We start from the raw sequence: 24,383 nt of genomic DNA, 5'->3' as shown, positions 1-24,383 counted from the left end.
ACGCCTTGCTTGTGCCCGTCAAAACCGACATTGGACTGTTGATGCCTGGAAGCATGTTGCCTGGTCGGACGAGTCTCGTTTCAAATTGTATCGAGCATATGGACGTGTACTGGTATGGAGACAGTCTCATGGATCCGTGGACGCTGCATGTCAGCAGGGGAATGTTCTAGCTGGTGGAGACTCTGTAATGGTGTGGAGCGGGGCGTGTACAGTTAGTGATAAGGGGTCCGTGATACGTCTAGATACGATTCTGTCAGTAGAGATCTCCACCCCGTCGTACTCATACGGATTTGACTGCCCTGCAGATTCATGGGCAGTTCTCTCCAGCACTACTTCAGACATTAGTAGAGTTCATTATCCGAGTGTTGCGGCACTTCTGCGGACTCGAGGAGCCCTAAACGATGTTAGGCAGGTGTACCAGTTTCTTTGGCTTTTCAGTTTACACCAGTTACATGAAGTGTCATCTCGCTAATAGCCATACTTCTGATGGTCGTATTTACTTAAGCTGCTGCGCGAAATTCGAAAAGTTTGCAGTGAAAAATATGGGTCGGTATTTTGCGTTTGGTGCATGTTACACCATACGTTTGCTGCGGATGAAGTTAACCTAAGATACTGAATTTTTCTTTAGACGTGGAAGGAGGTCTGTCTCCAACCTCAAGAAAATGAAATTTATGTACCACATTCACTTTCGACCGCACACGCGCGAGAATGAAGTATTAGTAACACCCCTCATATCGTAAACCGTTAGTGAACTGATGCTAACAAAGGCCTCAGAGACGTGAGTGGTGCTGATTGGGAAGGAAGGCCATCAGTGTCGACCACGGAAGACAATGTCCAGGCAATCAAGGAAATTTACCAACGATAAGAACGTTCACACAGCTGTTTTCGATTAGCTGTGTGACAAAGCAGTGCATTTTTATCGTTGAGGAAATGAACAATTTGTACTCGGATCCAACCGTTGTTTAGGAACTTAGTGAAGACTTTAAAAAATAGTGTTCTGTATGTCATTTTGCCGTTTACTGCAGCATTCAATAATAGATATTTGATGTGTAATTTATTTTTTAAGTCCCTTCATATTTTCATTTTTCTATTTCTTTCGCTATCCATGCAAGCACTGTATCCTACCCATATGCAAAAAATATTCCTGAACTTAATTGTTAACTAATAGTATTTGCTTTTAGCTGTATCTTTAATACACAGTCTAATGACTGATTCCCAGGATTCCTTTCAGTCCTAAAGTAATAAGATCAGTTATGGCCACTTCCCTGCACTACAGATAAAAACAAGGTGATCAAGGCGTTGGTGTATGTGTGTACCATGTTTTCTCATTTTAAGGATCTGAAGTCTTCTAGGACTGCGGAGAATAGTTGTGGTGATGCACGATCTCTGGCGACTCATCTGGCAATTCTAAATTTCTCACTAATCGTCTAATGGACGATATAACACTGTATATAATATTCAGTGTTCTAACAAGGTTTGAATAACTGCCTTCTCTCTCAGGGGACGTTACTTCAGATTTTGTTGAAACTAAGCAGGAAGTTCATTCAAAAGTATTGATCCCAGACAAAATAGCCGTTCTTGGTCATTGCACAGTTTTGAATTTTCGTCCACATCTTGTAAACCCTGTACATTTTTTTTCCAAGTACCGGTATCATGCCTGAATTTCGTAATCACTACGGAAATATTGTGCGATTGTCGGTCCCTGTTCAACCAGCTGCGGCTTGTCCTGCTGCGCTGACCGTTTCCAGTTCGCTGGTGCCCGTTGCCGAACACTAGATGAACTGACTCTGCATTGAACAGTTCTTTGCCCTATGGGCAACCCCCTCCTATTCCACTGTTCACGTTTGCTATCCTGCAAATATAATTCCTTAAACCAACAGTTCCATTTGGTCCCACAACGGTGCACACTGACTTAGTAGGGTCTAAAGATTACAAATTAACAATTCTTACACGAATCGCCAACGAAAATGGCATTTTTGATTGAGCTTTGTGTAAAAATTGAATATACCTCAGCCAATATACATAAAGAACATTCAGGTGTCTTTCAAGCTTCTAACCCGACCACTTGTTTTACAGGAAAACAGTGAAAGTTACTTCGACTCAAGAATTGCTATTCATGTTACCATGGGAACGTAAGTACTAGCTGAAACTCTGGCATTCTAATTTCAAAGCAGCGCGAACAAACCCGTCTGCTCGGCAGTGTTCAGGAAGTCTTGTTGCGTAGTAGTAGTAGTAGTAGTAGTAGTAGTAGTAGTTTCGATATTTTAATATATTTGGACTGTAGTAATCACAGCAACTTAATTGATTTCTGTTCCCTTGTTTCAGGTGAGATGCCAATTCATGCTGGTCCACTTAAAGGCGTCTGGTATGAAGTATCAATTTCTGATACAAGAACGACTTATGTAAACTTCTTGCACAATTCTGTCTTAATGAATTTTCATACTCACGTGTAAAACATTAAAAGTATAACCTGTCACTTGGATGTTCAAATATAGCCTAATAGTGAGCGTTAAAATGGCGAAACCTTGTTGAACCTCTTAAACACATTGATGTGTGTGGCGATGACTTTCACCTGCAAAGACGACGAAGTTAAACTTAGTTCCTAATCATAAATTTTCCTTACTCTGAGTGTGCGGCAGAACCAACCATAAATCTTAAGACTACTGTCGCCTTTGGCTACAGTATTTTCATCGTAGATTCCATTGTTGGAACTGTTTAGAGGAACCTTGAAACCAAGCTGTAAAGAGCACACGATGTTGCAGATACTGCAGGTGCAATAGTGTTTGTTCCGTAGAAAACAACCCTTTATGCATGGTTTCTCAGGAGGAATGATCAATATTAAATAATAAGACAGGAACGATCATTCGAAGCAAAAAGTCTAGGTAAATATGGGATCTAAAATCTTCACACCAAGAGGAAGGAGCACTATCTCTTAGATACTATGAGACGACTTCCTTATATTCCAAGGTCTTTGCTTTCTGTATTTTGGGAGGGACTAAAACAAAAAGTCTAGAAGTATATGTTCTAAAATGGCTATAGTGACAGCTATGAGCACCTGTATAAAAGAGGTGGGTAGTGATCGTCGTCGTTTATAGTAATTTTACTTATATAACTCTTGAGTTTAACCCAGTAGTACTATCTCACCGGTACAGATCATGCTGTAAGCGACTCCCAAAACGACTACCCTCGTATACGGTAACCAACATTGAAACTTCCTGGGAGATTAAAACTGTTTGCCGGACCGAGACTCGAACTCGGGACCTTTGCCTTTTGCGGGCAAGTGCTCTACCAACTGAGCTACCCAAGCACGACTCACGCCCCGTCCTCACAGCTTACTTCATATCAGCGCACACTCTGCTGCAGAGTGAAAACCATGTACTGTATGGTACGTCATCGATTAAAGATCAGCCGAAAATGTGACTGTCTAAAAAAACATCCCTCCTCCTTTCATACCTGCCCTTTAATCTAAACATTCACCGATGTGTCTAGAGTTGTATCGAATTTTCATCACTCAGTTATGATTGACGATGCCTTACAAATTGATTCCGATGCCCTGTTTCTCGAGAAAAACCACACACTTCACACAAAATTTAAGATAGTACATGTCGGCTTATAATTCAATTTTGTTTCCTTTCTAATTGGAAAGACTTTTTCTGCCTAGGTGTTGCTGACTTTCTCATTGTTAAATTTTAAAAAAAAAGTTTTCCCCTGTAAATGTTATTTTTGCACAATGTACGCGGTTTCGTTGTCCGGGTACCGAACACTAAGAATTTCCGCTTTCAGATGTTTGATCTTTTGTAGGAGAAGTCATCTTCAGGCAGTCTTCGTAGCTTCACGAAAACAAAGCAGGCAATAATCTAACGATTAAGAAAACACAGGCACAAAATCATTAGTATGAGTCCATTGAGAATAGGCTAACTTCCAATGATAGCGGACGGCCCCTGCTTTCCCTATTTTTAGCTATGATTTTAAATGTTGGACTCCGCGGAAGCAAGAAAATGAAAATGAAAGGCATTAGAAATGTTGATATGGAGAAAACCTAATGAGAGTGCTAAAAGAAATTAAAAATCTATGGACATTTAACATTAGAGAGAAAAATTGAACACCCAATTCAACATATCAGCTTAATAAACGTATTAGAACCGAAAATCCTGAATGGAAAAATAGAGGTTGGCACAGAACGTATGCATTACAAAGTGTTATCCGTGGACCCAACGGCAAACGGTAAATAAAGATGTTGGGGGACAAAAGGGATTGCTACATAAAGTTGAATGTGGTGGTGTTTCACCTTAAACGGCCAAGTGAGTGTGTCAAAAGGTTGCGACGGTTGCTGGGCGTCTCCTTCCTTTTGTGAGGATGTCGGCAGGGCGTCAGGCGAGGCGTGTGTGTGGCTGCCTCGCCCTGCTGTGACTCACAGGAGCAACGTGAGGTCGCCGCCCTTATTACTCGCGGCGTACTCTTTTCGGAGCCAGCCTCTGAAATGGGGACGTGTAGGAAAGACATGCCTTTCCATTTTCTGCTAAACGACACGCTGGGTTAACTCATTCGTTCGCGAGGGAGCTGCTAGCGGCGCTACAACTACGGACTGCCTGCCCGGCATACTCGCAGTCAGACCACATGATTGGACACAGAGGCGAGCCCCGCGTTAATTAACGTAATGACTGTTGTCGAGCGAGATTCAGGTATCCTCATTCCGCTATACGACGGGGTACACAAAAGAAACAACTTAGTTTTTATTCACAAGTACGAACCTTCAGTCCCCTTAAAAGTACTCTCCACTTGCACCAATAAACTTGTCTAATCGTTTATTCCGTTTTTCATAACGCTGTTTAAATTCATCTTTCGTGATGCTTGACGGAGCCTCCGTCATTTTTTTCTTCTCCTCAGCAACGTCAGCAAAACGCTTTCAAGTCTCTTTTCATTGTAGGAAATAACAATGTCGCACGGGACGAGGTCGGGTGAGGAACAGGAATCGTACCTTTTTTGTTGGGAATTGTTCAGACAAGGCTGTGTGAGCAGGGGCATTGTTATGATTGAAAAACCAGTCACCCGATTCCTATAAAGGCCTCTTCCGCCGCACGCTGTTGCGCAATCTTTCCAAAACTTCAAAGTAGAAAGTCTGATAACCTATCTGACCCTGCGGAACAAACTCTGAATGGACCCACCTCACATCAGAAAAACAAAGTGGCATCGTTTTAATTTTTTATTTCACCTGACGAGCTTTCTTGGGGCGAGGCCAACATGGTCTTCCACTGGTTTGATTGTTGCTCTGATTCAGGATCGTAAGCTTAGCACAGTTTCGCCATCTGTCGTAATTTTGAAAAAACTTGAATCGTTTAAAGACTTCAAAGCACAGCAAGCTTCCACGCGACTGTTTTTTTGTTCAGCAGTCTGCTGTCGTGGCACTAATTTGACAGCTAGTCTTTACATTCCCAAATCTTCCGTCACAATTCGTTGCACTGAACTCATTGACTCCCGATAGTTCAGTGGTGTGTCGTCCATCTTCGTTGATGATCCCATCAATGTTTCAAGATTTTCATGTGTTCGGGCCATGGAAGGACGACTAGAACGAGGTTTGTAATAAACTGACATTTCATCATTTTCTATACGGGAAAACGACTCACAATTGAGTTTTCCTTAGAGCATCGTCCTGATGGCAGAATTTATTGCCGCATGCTGTTTACGCAAATCAGCCACTGCAAAAACAATCACATGAAACAGTTGTCACTATAAACCCTGCCGAAACACGTCCTGACCTGTCACCGACGGCATTCCGCTGACACTGGAATGTTCGCTTTATGCGCCCCCTAGCGGCAAAACGCGGAACTACAAAAGCTCTCTACCCACCAAAAAGTTTGTTCGGTTTCGTTTTGGTCTCCTCGTACGTCGAAGGTTATCCTTCGAATAATGATCCATAGCGAAACTATAATTTTGTGGGTTAGCCCATGTTATTCGGCATTGCGAAAGTCGAGACTATATTTGTTAGAACTGCGGTGCAGTTTTAATTACGTTGCTGATGCCTTAGTTTTGTCGTGAATTCAACAGTATGTTCGGTCTCAGAAGTATTACTTCTCTCACTGTAGCGTTAAGGTTCAAATGATAAACAGCGAAAGCGAAATTTGCGAAAGCACGCAGAAAATAGGACTAGAATCGTATGGCCTCCTCAGCAATTTTTTGAAGTAGCGCACATTTTCAGAAACCTTAGTGTAAAAACTGAACAGGATGTACTAAGCCCAATATAAACGAAAACAACTTTGTAGTTACACAACGAAAAGCGGCAATTTTCTCTTTATATTAAAGTACATGTTCAGCAAGCCATTACATCTGTGATAAGCACTGTTGCTGATGCCATTACGCAAGCACAAGAGCAGATGCCAGCCCGTGTCCCAAGAAAGTTCAGTACATAACTAAACTTAACGTTAGTATTAATTTTTAACACGTTAATTTTTAAAATGAAAGATAAGCAAAAATTTCTTTTAAACAAGTGACTCAAATGTTTCATGCCGGTTACTACTTCACGTATCTTAATTATATTAGTTCTTGCCTCAGCTGATGCAACAGTGTTCCTCGAGGTTTGTTCAGTTCACTTCCGAAATAATGAACATATTTCAATCATTTATTGCTTCCAAACTACAAAACATGGAAACAATTCTTAAGTTCCGGGAAAGAGAAAAGTTCAAATTTTTATGAATACAGCATTACCTGAATGACATTCTAGGACGTTTGGTTGGAAGAGGAGCAGCAGATGATGAATTTCATCGCCGGTGGCCTCAAAGGTCTCCAGACCCCACACCTTCTGACTTTTATCTGTGAGGTTACGTAAAAGACCATGTTTGTAGCCCACCCTGTGACACTTGAAAGTGTGCGACATGGCATTGTTGAAGCTGTGAATTGCATAACGAGGTACCAGCTACTTCGTGTGTGGCAGGAAATGAGCCACCGTTTTGATATTTGTCGTGTTTGTTCACTGCATAAAAATGGGAGCTTTCTCTTTCCAGGATCGTTGGAATTGTTTTTATCTTCTGTCTGGAAGCAAAACATGTTTGAAATCTGTTCCTTCTTTTTGAATAGCCCAGTATTATATGTTACGCTGAATGAAACCAGTGTGTGTTCCTCATAACTGATAGTGCCAATATCGATTGGCAGTTCTATTTTCAGTGAGCTGCTTTCTTGTAGTTAAATAAATTAAACGGTTGCTCGGCTATCACTGTAAATACTCCTTCATTCAATGAAATGTTTTTCCTATTTTCTAAATAAGGAAAGTAAATGAATTTATAACTCAAAAGTGCAGACTTAATCTGTGAATAAGTATTTCTCAATGCATTGCTGTCAGTTCTGACAGTATCCAGACGTCCTTACCTTCTGTCCTGCATTGACTAAAAGTCCAGTTTGTAAAGAAAACGGGCAATTGTATTTTATGCTGCCCGAATATTCGTCTTCCCCGTAGGCCGACGTTCAATGTATTTTCTCCAAAGAAATTCCTAATCAGACAACTGAGCTTGCAGTCGGATGCTCTTGGCTTACCCTTGTGGCATACAACATAACCACCCATAAAAGTTACAATTAGGAGTCTAATTTTTGTCCTCACGACTGCTCGTATCAGACGCAAAGAGTATGCTGATTGCCGAACCTGAAGGAGCAGTTGTGGAGAAACGGTACTAGCGTTTTGCCTCCGCAGAGATTTCCCAAAGCGAGATAGCAGAGCCGACCCGATTCGAATAAAGCCCATATCTCAATTAGTAACCTCATCGACTTTTCTGACAAACTGGGCTAATATAAAGCTCTCAAATTTCAGCAAAAATTGCAGAATTGGGTAGATTATTAGCTACTTACAAAATTCGCTCGTACACTTGTTTTGCCGCTTTCACATCTCGGCTGGCAAAAGATCCTTGCCACCCAGCCCTCTTTCTTGAAGCGTAGTTACGCAATACGCCCGTCCGTGCACTGTAACAGTGTTAGTGTCTCGGTAGTGACGGTGAAACAGCAGTGTTGACAGTTTTCTCAGATTATGTTTTGGTGTTACTTATTAATGCACCCAGATTCAGAATGATGTAGGCTGCAGTAAGTACTGGGAGATGAAGAAGCTTGCACAGGATAGAGTAGCATGGAGAGCTGCATGAAACCAGTCTCAGGACTGAAAACGTTTCCGAAGCGTTGGAGTATAAATCTGCTTCCTCCAAAATATTTGATTTTATCCGCTAATCGATCGCACAATCATTTACCACTGAAGCAGAATGAAATGGTGTAACAATGAAATGTTTACTGCGCGTTAACTACACAAATAAATTTTGCGTCACCCTGGTTCCCAGGACTCCTGAAGATAGACGTTGACTATGGTTATTGTATCACAGACACTGTCCCTTTGACTTCAGAGACGTCACTAAACCCGCCCAAAGATGTAAACAACCACGCGTGAGCGGCGCCTATTAGATGGAGGGGGTCCTACAGCCGATCAGTTAGTCATTCCACCACGATAAAGGTACACGGATCGTGTTGTCTGTAGTTCAACCGTGCCTAGACGTCAATACCGCGGTTTTATTGCGTCCGCATTGTTACTTTGTGCCAGGAACGGCTCTCAACAAGGGAAGTGTCCAGGCATCTGGGAGTGAACCAAAGCGATGTTAGGACATGGAGATACAGAGAGACAGGAACTGTCGATGGCATGTCTCGCTCAGGCCATCCAATGGCTGCTACTGCTGTGGATGACCCCTACCTACTTATTAGGGCTCGGAGGAACCCTGACAGCAACGCCATGTTGAATAATGCTCTTCGTGCAGCCACAGGACGTCGTGTTACGACTCAAACTATGCGCAGTAGGCTGCATGATGCGCAACTCCACTCCCGACGTCCATCTTTGCAACCACACCACCATGCAGCACGATACTGATGGGCCCAACAACATGCCGAATGGACCGCTCAGGATTGGCATCACGTTCTCTTCACTGATGAGTGTCGCAAATGCCTTCAACCACAGTCGTCGAAGAAGTATCTGGAGGCAATGCGGTCAGGCTGAACTCCTTGGACACTGTCCAGCGTGTGCAGCAAGGCGGTGGTTCCCTGCTGTTTTGGGGTGCCATTATATGGGGCCAGCGTATGCCGCTGACGGCTACGGAAGACGCCGTAACGGCTGTACGATACGTGAATGCCATCCTCCGACCGATATTGCAACCGTATCGGCAACACATTGGCGAGGGATTCGTCTTTATGGACGACAATTCGTGTCCCCATCGTGCACATCTTGTGAATGACTTCCTTCTGGATAACGACATCGCTCGGTTAGAGTGGCAATCATGTTCTCCAGGCATGAACCCTATCGAACACCAACCAGTCTTAGGGATCTACGCCGAATCTCCGCTGAGTGGGACAATCTGGACCAACAGTGCCTTGATGAACTTCTGGATAATACATTTGTGACTATGGTTGCAAGATCACTGGTTAATGTAAACGCGAGATAAACCATTGCAAATGTTAAATGCTGTTACATCAGTAATAGGTGTAACCGCGAGAATGTTGAATAAAAGTATACAAACGTACAGGCATTTTGTTGTACAGGTGCTTGGTGTCATTTTGTGGAATGGTTTTCCATGCCTGTTGCACTTGATCTGTCAATACGGGGACGTTAATGCTGTTGTGCCTGACGCTCTAGTTGTCATTCGACGATGTCCCATATGTGCTACTTTTGAGACAGATCTGGTGATCGAGCAGGCCAAGGCAACATGTCGACACTAGGAAGAGCATGTTAGGTTAGAACAGCAGTATGTGGATAAGCGTTATCCTGTTGGAAAACACTCTTTGGAATGCTGTTCATGAATGGCAACACAACAGGTCGAATCACCAGATTGATATACCAATTTGCAGTCAGGCAGCGTGGAGTAACTGTGTTCCTGCTGTCATACAAAATTTCTCCCCAGACCATAACTCCAGGTGTAGGTCCAGTGTATCCAGCACGCAGACATGTTGGTTGTAGGCTGTCAATTGGCCTACTGCTTATCAACACACGGCCATCAGTGGCACCGAGGCAGAACCAGCTTCCATGAGAACTCACCAGATCTCCACGCTGCCCTCCAGTAAGCTCTGGTGTAACGCCACTGAAGTCGCAAATGGCAGTGGTTAGGGGTCTCTAGCCCGGAGCTGTCCTTGAAGTAACAGATTTGTAACAGTTTGTCACCGTGGTGTCAACTACTGCTCAAATTGCTGGTTATATGCAGTATGGTGCGCGAGAGCCATACGCCGAACAAGATTTCCTCCCGGCAGCGCCACTTTACCATCCGGAGGCCGGTCTTCTGGCGACTGTACATTCTCGTTATCATCGCTGCCAGCATTCATGTACAGTGGCTGCATTCCAGCCAAGTATTCCTGCAATACCGCAGAAGGAACATAGCGCTTCTCGTAGCCGTTTTACACGACCTGGTTCGAACTCGGCGAGGTGTTGATAATGGCGTCTTTGTCGCCTTAAAGGCATTATTGAATAACGAACTCATCACGTACTGTCTCAGAGGTAACATAAACTCTCTACCCGTTACAGCCTGTAAGCATGATTTGCATCCTCTTGTGCTATTGGCACGAAATCTGAAGAGCGATAATCTTCCAGATGTAGAAACACGCCTACCAACTTTCGCTTATCGCATAACTCCTCTTTGGTGAGGCAGATTTTTTCGTTCATTGTAATATTTCACATGAGCTAGTTCAACCAGCACGCTTTTGAGTCAGTTCACTCGACATACTTTGAAGCCTGCTGCTCAATCCTGTTATATTACGCAACGCCACACAAAAGTGAGGACGCCGTGATCTGTCCTAAACATTACCAGGCAGTCAGAAAGGAGTTCCATCAGGGATGCTGCAATCGATACAGTAATATTCATTCACTTCTTCTTGCACAGCTTTGATTTTAAAATGGTCTTCGATCGAACAGTGGCAAGCGGTAATGCACTCATCCCTCGTTAGATGTTGTGATTGCTGGTAACATTAACGTTCAGGGCAGGTATATAGAATACTAATTTTTGTTGCGACTATGTTGTGTTGGTCTGAATATTACTTGATCAAATTAATATTAAATGTATCAAACTCTTTCTTTGATAGTTACTTCGCGTGTTTGTATCCCCCATCAGTATTATTCACACGACTCGAAGCTGTCTCCACGACACCTTGAGACAGACGTAAAGAACTTAAGTAACGTAATTTCATTTTATTATTTGCGCTACCAGCTCCCACATTTCTCTGAGAACATCTACGTATTATACGTGAGGAGTATGTGCGTATCTTGGGCGTCAAGTGTACTGAACGGAAAGATAGCAAATCCATCATGCTGTTTCTTACATGCAGACAGAAAGCTGAGCAACGCGTGCGTGCGTGCGTGCGTGCATGCGTGTATGTGTGTGTGTGTGTGTGTGTGTGTGTGTGTGTGTGTGTGTGTGTGTGTGTGTGTGGTGATTACGTTTACCTTAGTGTCCTATTTCACCTGTCAGGCTATGCGATTCATTATCGGGTCCTGATGTTTCTATACTATTAATACTTTAATGGACTTGCGTTGTAGTTACTTGTTGATACAAGTGACCACCTGATATCAGATAGCAGCGCATCTTCCACGTTACATGCGTACATAGTCAGAAAGTTCTTGAAGCTATCACAGTTCCACGCTTAAGTAGCAATGGCAACTGACCAGTAGCTGATATTTTACAGCGTCTGTCAATGCAGAACCACTGCAATTGGCCTCTGTAAGTTACGTTAGAGTGAAAAATAGTGAATGTTAAAGAGCATGGCAACACGTGAGGGTTTATGTTCTCAGCACCATTGTCGCGCGTTCCGTTCCGTTCCTTTCAGAAGCGATTGCAGCTGTTAGTGTCTTGTACTGTCTTCCGGTACAAATAGAAACATTTGCTGAGCGATAAAGACAGTATCCATCTGATATCTCGCACCATTAATCAAAACAAGAATAGCTAGTGAGGAATATCTGTTCATAACACTCACGTTCTTGCATGGCTCAACCTTGTTGGCATTTTGAATAATTATGGCGAAGAACTGAAGTTACATAACCCTAGTTTTTAGGTTTCCATGCCTATGTTAAACAGGATGTTAAGATATTGTCAGAAATCGTTCCACACGAACAGGCCATGTGGCGCCTCTTTTCATATCTTAGTTACCTAGTTTGGCACTTACCTGGTATGCTATCCAGTGACAAAGTGCGGAGAGACAAGTTGTCCAATCAGCATTTTCAAAAATCTTGGTTCACAGCATCTGTTAAGTATGTAATACTCTCCTCTGACATACTTGCGTTTACTTGAGCAAGTGCATTCAGTGTCTCAAATGATACAAATTATATTGCAGGTGCATAAACGAATGCAGTTGTATGCCACAAATGTAGTTTTGCGTTGTCCCGTTAAAATGTGCGTGCACAGTTTTATGAGAAGAGCATATCGTATTATAATCACCTTGAACATACTACCGGTGAAGTTGTAGACATTGGTAAATTTCCAGAAATTCACTTCAAGCTTTAATGATTTTATTTCTGATAGACATATGTAAACACGTGTACGCTTCTCGTGATCAGTGCGGTCTTAAAGACGTCAGCAGCCTGACTACCAACAGCTGCCGGTGTTCACGCTTACTTCCTCTTGGATCGTGTGACGTAGACTGGTGGAACGGTATGCGCCTTGTTTTCCTGTTAGTTAGCAACCACGCCCAGGTTATCAATTGTGGACATAATCAGATAGACTTTCGTAGCACCACAATCGATTGACATGGATTATTGGGCCGTTGCTAGTTCGATCCGTCTGCAGTCACTAGGAAGCTCTTGTGGGTATTAGCACTTCATATACCGCAGCTAGCATATTGCTTTCAACAAAGTTTCGGTCACATACACCTGTAAATTCCTTGTGAATAGCCCTACCAAGGTTAGACAATAGATGGAAATAGATGGAATAGACAGACCAATGGAAAAAAATGCTCCTACTGGACCACGGAAGGCGGAAATACCCCTGTTGAAAAGACTGACAGAATAGCGGGATACCAGCTTCCTCATCCTGCCTTCCTCATCCTGCCTTCCTCATCCTGCCTTCCTCATCCTGCCTTCCTCATCCTGCCTTCCTCATCCTGCCTTCCTCATCCTGCCTTCCTCATCCTGCCTTCCTCATCCTGCCTTCCTCATCCTGCCTTCCTCATCCTGCCTTCCTCACCCTGCCTTCCTCACCCTGCCTTCCTCACCCTGCCTTCCTCACCCTGCCTTCCTCACCCTGCCTTCCTCACCCTGCCTTCCTCACCCTGCCTTCCTCACCTCTAAAACAAATTTTCCAAAAATGTCTGCTTGTGAACATATTTGCAAATGTTTAACATGCTGCTCACTTCTCACAGGCTCCCCTAACCGTAACCAGTTTACACCCACCAGCCCATCGCTATAAGTCGTTCACGCTCATCCATTCCCACTTCTCCCCCATTTGCCCATTCTCACTAACTCGTCAGCTCAGCTCGTTGTCATTACGTATCTCTTTGTGCCCGTCATAGTCTGTCTCATAGCCAGTCTTCCAGTTTCCTTCATTCTGCCCTCCTCCTCCTCCTACTTCTACTACTGGCGTCTCCTCCGTCACTAACTCCTGCGCTCTCTCTCTCTCTCTCTCTCTCTCTCTCTCTCTCTCTCTCTCTCTCCCCCTCCCTCCCTCCCGCAGCCACTATGTCTTTTACCCTTGCTAGCACTGTTCTGTCAGTGTCTTCTATCTTCCACTGCTGCTGTGTCCCTCTCTTTGTCACATTGCCATGTTACATTTCCGTCACTTTCCCTCTGCCACTGTCTCCTTCTCACTCAGAATAAAAAAGCCCAAACATGTCCTCATGCCCAAACTTTTAAACGTGTTTAGGAAGGTAGAATGAAGCACCTGCTAGCCCACTTCTCTGCCAATCTTTTAAACAGGAGCACATGCGTCTTTCATGGGGTATGAAAGGGAAGCAGTGGTTGGGAAGGGAGTGAGACAGGGTTGTAGCCTATCCCCGATGTTGTTCAATCTGTATATTGAGCAAGCAATAAAGGAAACAAAAGAAAAATTCAGAGTAGGTATTAAAATCCATGGAGAAGAAATAAAAACTTTGAGGTTCGCTGATGACATTGTAATGCTGTCACAGACAACAAAGGACATGGAAGAGCAGTTGAACGGAATGGACGGTGTCTTGAAAGGAGGGTATAAGATGAACACCAACAAAAGCAAAACGAGGATAATGGAATGTAGTCGAATTAAATCGGGTGATGCTGAGGGAATTAGATTAGGAAATGAGACGCTTAAAGTAGTAAAGGAGTTTTGCTATTTGGGGAGAAAAATAACTGATGAGGGTCGAAGTAGAGACGATATAAAATGTAGACTGGCAATGGCAAGGAAAGCGTTTCTTAAGAAGAGAAATTTAACATCGAGTATTGATTTGTCAGGAAGTCGTTTCTGAAAGTATTTGTATGGAGTGTAGCCATGTATGGAAGTGAAGCGTGGACGATAAATAGCTTAGACAAGAAGAGAATAGAAGCTTTCGAAATGTGGTGCTACAGAAGAATGCTGAAGATTGGATGGGTAGATCACATAACTAATGAGGAGGTATTGAATAGAATTGGGGAGAAGAGCAGCTTGTGGCACAACTTGACTAGAAGAAGGGATCGGTTGGTAGGACATGTTCTGAGACATCGAGGGATCACCAATTAAGTATTAGAGGGCAGCGTGGAGGGTAAAAATCGTAGAGGGAGACAGTGATGAATGCACTAAACAGATTCAGAAGGGTGTAGGTTGCAGCAGGTACTGGGAGATAAAGCTTGCACAGGATAGAGTAGCATGGAGAGCTGCATCAAACCAGTCTCAGGACTGAAGACCACAACATGTGTCTTTCTGTGCTCAATGAGCCATTTGCTGCGCATAGCCGTCTTGACATCCATGGTTCGATTTCGGTACCCATAAACCATGTTTTTGGTGTGTTTCTCCATAACGGATAAAGGTTTTTTGAAAACTGGAAGATGACATTTCCAGGTAAATGCCTAGAGAATATAATTTTCAAAAATCGAGCAGTTTGCTGCGGTTAGAAATATTAGCTACTGACGTCAAAAAAGATAAAGCTTTGTTTTTCTCAGGAACCGTCCATGGCTTAAATGGTGCCTCCATTCGCCCCTTAAGGCCCATCGTAGACCACATCTAATGCAAAAAGAACCAACCTGTTTTCTCCAATTCTCTAAGCTGGAGGAAGCATGTAATATTCAAAAATTAACACTACTCTATAGGCTGCTTACAGTAAGACGATCCTTCTATTGGGTATACAAATCGTCCTAGCGCAAGAACTATCCAAAGCACTTAAACCTACTTTTCTATCACCTATAGTAGCCGAAGTATGCGTCATGGAAAAATCCCGTTTTTAGGGCGCGGCGTTTTGGAACATACTGGTGGAACGACACCACTGATAAACTAAATACATAACTGCAAATAAAATTTTCTCGAGCATGAAGCATATATGGCCTTAATTTTAAAATTTATATAACTATGTATTTACTAAATGTAATGTTAATTTGTCTGCTGTTTATTCTGTTAAGTCTCTTGATAAGGGCTAGGCAGTCGTTTGCCATAAAGGAATTTACGTGAGTGACGAAATAAACCTTGTTAGTGGAGGAAATAGTTTCTTTGGCGCTGCTTGTTATCTCTACTCTTTCGCCATCAGTAATACTTTCAGGATTCCTCGTTTTAAATCCTTTCACAACTTGATCTCGTCATTGCTGAGACGCTTTACTGTGGAACTGATGTCACAAGATGCGTGACGCAATACAATGACGAAAGAAGGCGAATTGCCAATAATGGCATGTAGCAAGCATACAAAGAGGCAAGATGATGATTTGCTTCCTCGTATAATTTCATAAGTCTCTTAGTGTCACCGTGCTCTGCCGATAAGAGGAAGAAATGGAAAAATATTGACGTATGTGTCTACCGCATGTCGTGTATTGGCCAACACCATTAACCATCGTCATACATCGCAGAGCCGTTCGGTAGAATTACCTTAAGCATTTCGAGCTTGCTCAACTGCGCTGCTGTAGTATTTGGAGAGAACGAGAGTTTAACTGCGTTTGCCATTGACTTCAGAGATACTGAGCTGTTTATGCTGTTTTCATAGCATACACAGGGACTTTTTGTCTTGAGCGTTAGTCATTTCTGTAATTTCCATCCGGCAGTGTTCATTGAAAAGCGGCAGACAAATGTCGCAGACTAAGGAGATTTCGTCACGACTTCTGGGAATGTAACTCTTGTGCTTGGCAACGCCTGTTCAACCTCAACCTAGTGAGCTCAGCTCTCAGAGCGCAAAGATGCTAAAAAGTGCTGGCTGCAGCAGTCCGGTAGATTACATACGTGTGCAGCTCAGACTCGTCGCTCCCTCCTATTCGTCTTATTCCATTTTTCGGGTTCCAAATATCGAATAATCTCCCAGGAAGTAATGAAACTTCAGAATACTTGAACAGCAAGCCAACCGATTTTGTATTAATTTGGGTAGAGCTTGTCATCATGTAAGTTACAATGTTAATCATCACATTCGTCCCAGCAGAAGAGTCCTCGTGGCCTAATGCCTTAAATTATCGAACCAGTGTACTGTGCACACTTTTATTTCCAAGCTCTTTTATAAATAAGGAGAAAATCACAGTAATATCTTCATAGTGTCTAGAAGAACTTCGTTGAAGTGTAACACAGCTAGAGTTTGCATTCCATCCCGCCGTAGGCGAAGATGAGGTAAGCGGAAGCAGGCTTCCGAAGGAAACCGACGTATCCGTTTTTGAAACATTTCGCATCGTGACGTAAAGCGTGAACTTTCCAACATAGTGCTGTTTGGCAATTTCCATTGATAATATTGTAACTGCGAAGTTGATTTCTAGCGCGGGCACTTCATTTCTTGTAAATTTTATTTTTTTCCGCAACGTTGTAGCTGTCGATACAGGTGAAATTACTGAGCTGCGCTTTTATTTTTGTGTTGTGGATTGTTTTGTTTACGTTGTGCGGTCCACCCCGGGAATTACGAGGTGGTCGTGTTGAAGTTACGCCAGCTTGGGGAAACGCAGACTGAATATACAGAAAGCTTAAGCTCGCGTCGTTCAGTTCCCCATTTACATAACAATCGCTCTTAATACGTGCATGCAAACATCCTCTAACTCAAAGGCGAAGTAGCGTCTGTTACACCTCGATGAGGTAAGGTATTAACACGATTACATTTCCACGGAATAAGAAGAAATAGTTTCCGTTAAGTTACGCAAATTCGTTCGTAGTTCCCTTGTGCGTAGTTTCCTTGTTGGTATTTAGTTTACCCTACTAATCGGGAATTTTCAGAATGTAAGATTGCAGTATTACAGGTGGGACGATAGAAAATTCTTTAGAACGCTGATGTAATAGCTTGCTTTGAGAATACCCGTTTTTCTTCTGCCTCTTTTGTACGAAGAGGTTTCTTAGTACCTTTGTCGTGAAGAATTTAAGCTCTCTTGGACGTTATGGCACAAAGAGTATTAAATATTTGGGTTCCGTATGAAGAAAACACACGAAGAACCACCACGTAGTATCATGCCGAATCGTGAGTTTTCACACATTACGCAGCAAAATCTTATTTTCGCGAAGAAAAATTCAGCGAAAATGGAATAATGAAAAGCACAAATAGTGGATATTCTGCAGTTCTCATTTATTTCGGTAACTTGGTTTCGTCTTAAAAGACAGACTTTAACCATTGTCGTCAAAAGGGTCCAGCATGGGGCAAAAAAATTTTCAACAAAATAAATACACGCTGTGGAGTATGCACAATATTAGGCTTCTCATTTATAATTACTAAGTTCTACCAAGAAGCAACGGAAGAAAGCTAACCTGAAAGTTGAAATTTATCAGATCTTGTTTTTACACGTGATCTCCTAAGAATAACTTCCCCGTTGTTAACGGAAAAGTACGTCGAATGCATCTTCTCCTAGTGTTCTTGCACCAAGCAGGATCTGCATCCTAATGGATTCATTTAGATTATATTTCGTTGGTCACTCTGTTTTTTGCCGAAATCCCCGCCGCATTTTTCGGTCTGCTCGAAGGCTAACCTCTGGAAGTGCTTGTAGGGATTTTGATACAGTTTCCACAGATCAACTAATTCACGAGGAAGAGTTGTATATATCACTACAAATTATAAACATGTCGTCCGACGGTAGACCCATACTCTACCCGCGCGATGCCAGGGCGGGTCGCTAGTACAATTTCAATTCCAGATTTTCAGCTACTATATGCTCACGTTTCTTGACTCCTCTTGTAACATCGAGAGGTCAAATATCTAATATCCCATAGTTTACTGTGTCCAGTTCGTCAGTGTCTACAATCCACTGATTAAAATTTCCATCATATAGATGGCTTAAACTCTGCATATATTCAAGGGAAGAGCTATGAATGCATGCGTTTATTACATGTAGCAATATTAGGGCGTTCAGTTCCTCCAGTGAGATATGTTTTGTGATATAACAATATGCATGGGACATCTGCAAATATTGATAATAAATACAGGGTGTTTGAAAATTAACATACCGGTTCTAAGGCATTGTAGCATTTATTACGTTCAACTTAAAATTGGAAATAATACACACAATGAAAGAGCAACTCAGTTTTGTTTGTATACCTGTGCGCAATGGGAAGAGTATGGAACGACAGTGACTGAAAACGCGTTGAACGAGTTAGTCTTTCACGCTTAGCACCAAGAAATTTCCCTGCGGAAAGTTTATGGGCTTTCCTTTTTCGGTGAATCAACTGTAACTGATGTTCTTCTTGATGTGCTAGATCTATAGCCCGTGCCTCGATGGGAAGAAGCTGAACAACACACATTTTTATTTGGGAGCAAGATGGTGCGCCGCCTCACTAGCATAACTCAGCACGTGACTGGTTAAGGGGATACGGAATCGGATTTTGGGTTAAAAAATCGAATTTTTTTTTATTGGCGTATTATATTCTGCCATGTTTCCTCTTTAAAATGACGTATCATACATAGCTCTACTACAATTATAACTATTTTATTTTTATATATTTGTGAGATCGGGTATTGCGCTTTAGTTATACACGTCTCTCGTGGCTGACCATGAACTTTTTGGCAGTACCTTTAAAGTGACATGAATTCAAATATCCCGGTTTCCAGCGACTATTTATACACTAGTTGCCCGAAAATGTTTCTCTCTGGTTTCCTCAAGTTACTCTTTGACTTTGTGGCGGGACTGTTTTGTAAACAGTGTGATATAAGAAAGTAGTTGTTGTTGAGTTATTTCGTATTTAGTGCTTCATTTTTCGCAGTGAAAATGCCTAGAGCTAAAGCAAAAGTATTTAAAAAGCGTGTGAACTGGCAAAAGAAAAGAAATAATGATTCATTAGCAAAGCAAAGCAGTTCATCATCATCACTGTTGGAAAATGTGAATCCACTTATTACTGATTTGCCGAACGAACTTACACCAAATGAAAACAGTGCTTCTCATAAAAAACTAAGAGATTTGGAAGAGAAATATAATTTACTTGATAGAGGGAATGAAGTTTTTGAACTCATTGATACGAATATATTGTGTGAAGCTCTTGAAAACAGTTTGTGCTGCAAAAAATGTCATGGAAACGTTTCTCTGAAAGTAGAATCCCATGTTGGCCTGGCTGCCCAGTTTAATTTAATATGCAGTGTTTGTAAATACAGCTGTAAGTTTCCAAGTTCGGTTTCAGTAACTGTAAATAATGGATACAAGAAAACTGAACTTTATAGTGTAAATATTAGGTTAGTTTATGGATTGCGAGCAATTGGTAAGGGCAAAGCAGCTGGTGATATGCTATGTGGTGTTCTAAATCTTCCAAGTGCACCTTCAAAGTTTGAAGCTTACAATTATGTACTAGGATCTGCAGTTGAAGATGTAGCACAGAAGTCAATGCAGGTTGCTGTGAAAGAAGCAGTGGAAGAAAATGACGGCAGTCGTGACCTCACAGTGGCGTTTGATGGCACGTGGCAGAAAAGGGGCCACACCTCCAACAATGGTGTTGTAACAGCAACTAGTGTTGATACTGGCAAGGTTATTGATGTTGCAATGATGTCTAAATACTGTAGGTGCACAGGCAGGCTGAAAAATGAACACAGTGATGACTGTATTGCTAATTATTATGGTAGTAGTGGTGGCATGGAGGTTGCTGGGGTGAAGAAAATTTTTCATCGCTCTTCACAGTGGTATAATGTTCGCTATGTCAAATATCTGGGAGATGGTGACTCTAAAGCATTCAAAGAAGTTTTGGAAAGCAAACCATATGGGAACAGTGTAAATATAAGCAAACTTGAATGTATAGGACATGTGCAGAAGAGAATGGGTGCCAGGCTGAGAAGGTTAAAATCAGTTATGAAAGGGAAAAAACTAGATGATGGGAAAACCTTGGATGGCAGAGGAAGATTGACTGATTCCATAATAGACCACATTCAGAACTGCTATGGCCTTGCAATCAGGCAAAATACAGGCAATCTTGAAGAAATGAGGAGAGCTATATGGGCTTTATATTTCCACACCGCATCCACGGATGAGCATCCACAACATGGTTTGTGCCCCAAAGGTGAAAACAGCTGGTGTAAATACAATAGGGGACTAACAACAGGAGAGAAATACATTCACCACCACAGTCTACCATCAGCCATCATGGCAGAAATAAAGCCCATTTTCAGAGATCTGGCTGACAGAAGTCTTCTGATGAAATGTCTTCACGGAAAAACGCAGAACCCCAACGAGTGCTTGAATAGTGTGATATGGCATCGTCTCCCAAAAACAGTGTTTGTCGGAATTAATACACTACATTTTGGTGTGTATGATGCTGTGGCAACCTTCAATCTTGGAAATATAACTAAATGCCAGGTCCTTCAAAAGTTGGGTATGTGTGTTGGTTCCCGTACGGTACGTGCTATGTTCTTTTTAGATCAGCACAGACTAAGGCATGCTGATAATATAATCAAGACATTAGTGAAAAAAGCAAGACAGGTGCAGAGGGGTGCCAAAAGAAGACTTGAAGATGATTATGAAGACTGTGAAGGGGGTATTAGCTACGGATCAGGAATGTTTTAATCTTCTTTCTCCGTTTCCCGTAAGTTTACTTTTTACTTCATCTAGGAACATTATCTCAGGTACTGGTCAACCTAGAAGTCTGAAATTTTTATGACGTAGTGACATAGGTCCCTATTACATACTGAAACAACGATTTTTTAATTACTTGATTTACAAAAGACTTAGGGGTGATAGTCTAGTAAAAAGCGATGGAAAAAATTTACTTAAAAATAAATGTACAATATCTCTGTAAGAAAATACTTTGACAATAAACTGTTGTTTCAGTATTGTTGTAACATATGAATGCACATACAGTAAAATTTTTACCTCTCTGTCTCCAGTAGTTTGTGAGAAAATGTTCCCTATAGTAGGCATATATTAACATTGCGGGGATAGGTGATTCTGTATCCCCTTAAGCGACGTTGTATCCGACCGGTGGATTGGGCGCAAGGGGCCGGTTGACACAGCATTTTATGCATTACCTCCACTTCCATGCAAGATCTGACGCGATCACGTGTACGTGCCTCCGATACCAGCTGATGTATCCGACTTAACTCTATCCACTCGCTGTGTGATTGTTCATACTGAATAATTGTAAGAAAAACTGTTTTATTTGGTGTATTATTTATAATTGTAAGGTGAATGTAATACGTGCTACAAAGCCTTAAAACCCGTATATTCATTTACTTGATTTGCAGTAGATAGCTGATTCCTTTTTCTTTTCTGAAATTGTATTGAGCAGTTTTATTACTTTCTCCTCGAATGTTGGTAATGACACACAACAGAAATATACGGCAGCAGTACATAAAACAAATGTAGAGAACTTCTCAGAGAAGTGCGAAAACTAATAGGTAACATGTGTTAGATGATGCGGAAGGAAAAAACAGAAATGCATAGCTATGAGAATCGCATGGATAGTGTTAACGATGCGACTGAGATCACTGTTGAAGGAAAACCGTTGGGATATGCAGAGAGGGAAGCCACGACGATGCCAGATACAGCTTGAATCATTCTCTTGAATGCACAAGTAACACTTTCCAGAATCGCACTGCTTGAATGGAGAGAGATTGTGTTTTGCAGAGGTGCAACAAAGATTCTGGACGTATCCGATCTTACATCGAAGGTATGGAATGAGGAGTCCATCAAGAAAACACAGCGTTTGAACATCGGTTCGCCTACCCATTCGCATCCAGTCTAATCGAACACGAGGACTGGCTTGATCGAACAATGTTACACACATCTTTCGAAAGCATTCATGGGAAATTCGGTCGTATGGAGTTTACTATATCCGCCGTGTCGGAACTACATAGTAGTAAACTTTTCAGGACTGTGACTAAACTAATTTTCGTTGTATTTTAGGCAGAAATCTTTTCCTAAACGTTTGAACTGCGTGTAGGCAAGGCAAACTTCCTGCCTGCTGCTACATTCTTTCCAGTTTAGATGCTTATGCAGGATTATGCAGAGATCTTTTACTGTATTTTGTGATAGGGTATTTTGAGAACATTAAGGAATATAGGAGAACCCATTTCACGAAAATGTCCTGTTATATTTTCAGGGTACTGAGGATTTGATGTACAGTCCTACACGCCTCGTATGGACATACCTATAGAAAGTATTGTGCTCCAGAAATAAAGTAGCTGCTGTACACCGGAACTGACTCGGGTTTTCAGACGTATACCATTGTTGTAAAGGAGAAGTCGGCACTGGAAATCCTCTATAAAATATTTTCAGTTGGCAACTGTGTTGTTGTTGTGGTCTTCAGTCCTGAGACTGGTTTGATGCAGCTCTCCATGCTACTCTATCCTGTGCTAGCTTCATCTCCCAGTACCTACTGCAGCCTACATCCTTCTGAATCTGTCTAGTGTATTCATCTCTTGGTCTCCCTCTACGATTTTTACCCTCCACGCTGCCCTACAATACTTACTTAGTGATCCCTCGATGTCTCAGAACATGTCCTACCAACCGATCCCTTCTTCTAGTCAAGTTGTGCCGCAAGCTCCTCTTCTCCCCAATTCTATTCAATACCTCCTCATTACGTGATCAACCCATCTAATCTTCAGCATTCTTCTGTAGCACCACATTTCGAAAGCTTCTATTCTCTTCTTGTCTAAGCTATTTATCGTCCATGTTTCACTTCCATCAATGGCTACACTCCATACAAATACTTTCAGAAACGACTTCCTGACATTTAAATCTATACACGATGTTAACAAATTTTTCTTCAGAAACGCTTTCCTTGCCATTGCCAGTCTACATTTTATATCCTCTCTACTTCGACCATCATCAGTTATTTTGCTCCCCAAATAGCAAAACTCCTTTACTACTTTAAGTGTCTCATTTCCTAATGTAATTCCCTCAGCATCACCCGACTTAATTCGACTACATTCCATTATCCTCGTTTTGCTTTTGTTGATGTTCATCTTATACCCTCCTTTCAAGACACTGTCCATTCCGTTCAGCTGCTCTTCCAAGTCCTTTGCTGTCTCTGACAGAATTACAATGCCATCGGCGAACCTCAAAATTTTTATTTCTTCTCCATGGATTTTAATACCTACTGTGAACTTTTCTTTTCTTTCCTTTATTGCTTGCTCAATATATAGATTGAATAACATTGGTGATAGGCTACAGCCCTGTCTCACTCCCTTCCCAACCACTGCTTCCCTTTCATGCACCTCGACTCTTAGAATTGCCATCTGCTTTCTGTACAAATTGTAAATAGCCTTTCGATCCCTGTATTTTACCCGTGCCACCTTCAGAATTTGAAAGAGAGTATTCCAGTTAACATTGTCAAAAGCTTTCTCTAAGTCTACAAATGCTAGAAACGTAGGTTTGCCTTTCCGTAATCTATCTTCTAAGAAAAGTCGTAGGGTCAGTACTGCCTCACGTGTTCCAACATTTCTACGGAATCCAAACTGATCTTCCCCGAGGTCGGCTTTTACCAGTTTTTCCATTCGTCTGTAAAGAATTCGCGTTAGTATTTTGCAGCTGTGACTTATTAAACTGATAGTTCGGTAATTTTCACATCTGTCAACACCTGCTTTCTTTGGGATTGGAATTATTATATTCTTCTTGAAGTCTGAGGGGATTTCGCCTGTCTCATACATCTTGCTCACCAGATGGTAGAGTTTTGTCAGGACTGGTTCTCCCAAGGCCGTCAGTAGTTCTAATGGAATGTTGTTTACTCCCGGGGCGTTGTTTCGACTCATGTCTTTCAGTGCTCTGTCAAACTCTTTACGCAGTATCGTATCTCCCATTTCATCTACATCCTCTTCCATTTCCATAATATTGTCCTCAAGTACGTCGCCCTTGTATAGACCCTCTATATACTCCTTCCACCTTT

At 42.1% G+C, this 24,383-nt stretch overlaps 1 protein-coding gene and 1 non-coding gene across 2 annotated transcripts in view; one reads left to right on the top strand and one right to left on the bottom strand.

Moving 5' to 3' along the window:
- The window catches only part of LOC124777004 (chloride intracellular channel exc-4), a 181,856-nt gene that overhangs the window by 71,047 nt on the left and 86,426 nt on the right, over nucleotides 1-24,383 (top strand). The gene's annotated exons all lie outside the window — the stretch shown is intronic.
- Nucleotides 3,234-3,308, bottom strand: Trnal-caa. Its single transcript has one exon. It is a non-coding gene; the product is annotated as a tRNA-Leu (tRNA).

Source organism: Schistocerca piceifrons, chromosome 2 (assembly GCF_021461385.2).
Source record: "Schistocerca piceifrons isolate TAMUIC-IGC-003096 chromosome 2, iqSchPice1.1, whole genome shotgun sequence".
NCBI lineage: Eukaryota > Metazoa > Arthropoda > Insecta > Orthoptera > Acrididae > Schistocerca > Schistocerca piceifrons.
Note: the sequence above shows the minus strand (reverse complement) of the source record. Positions and strands in the feature narration are given on the sequence as shown.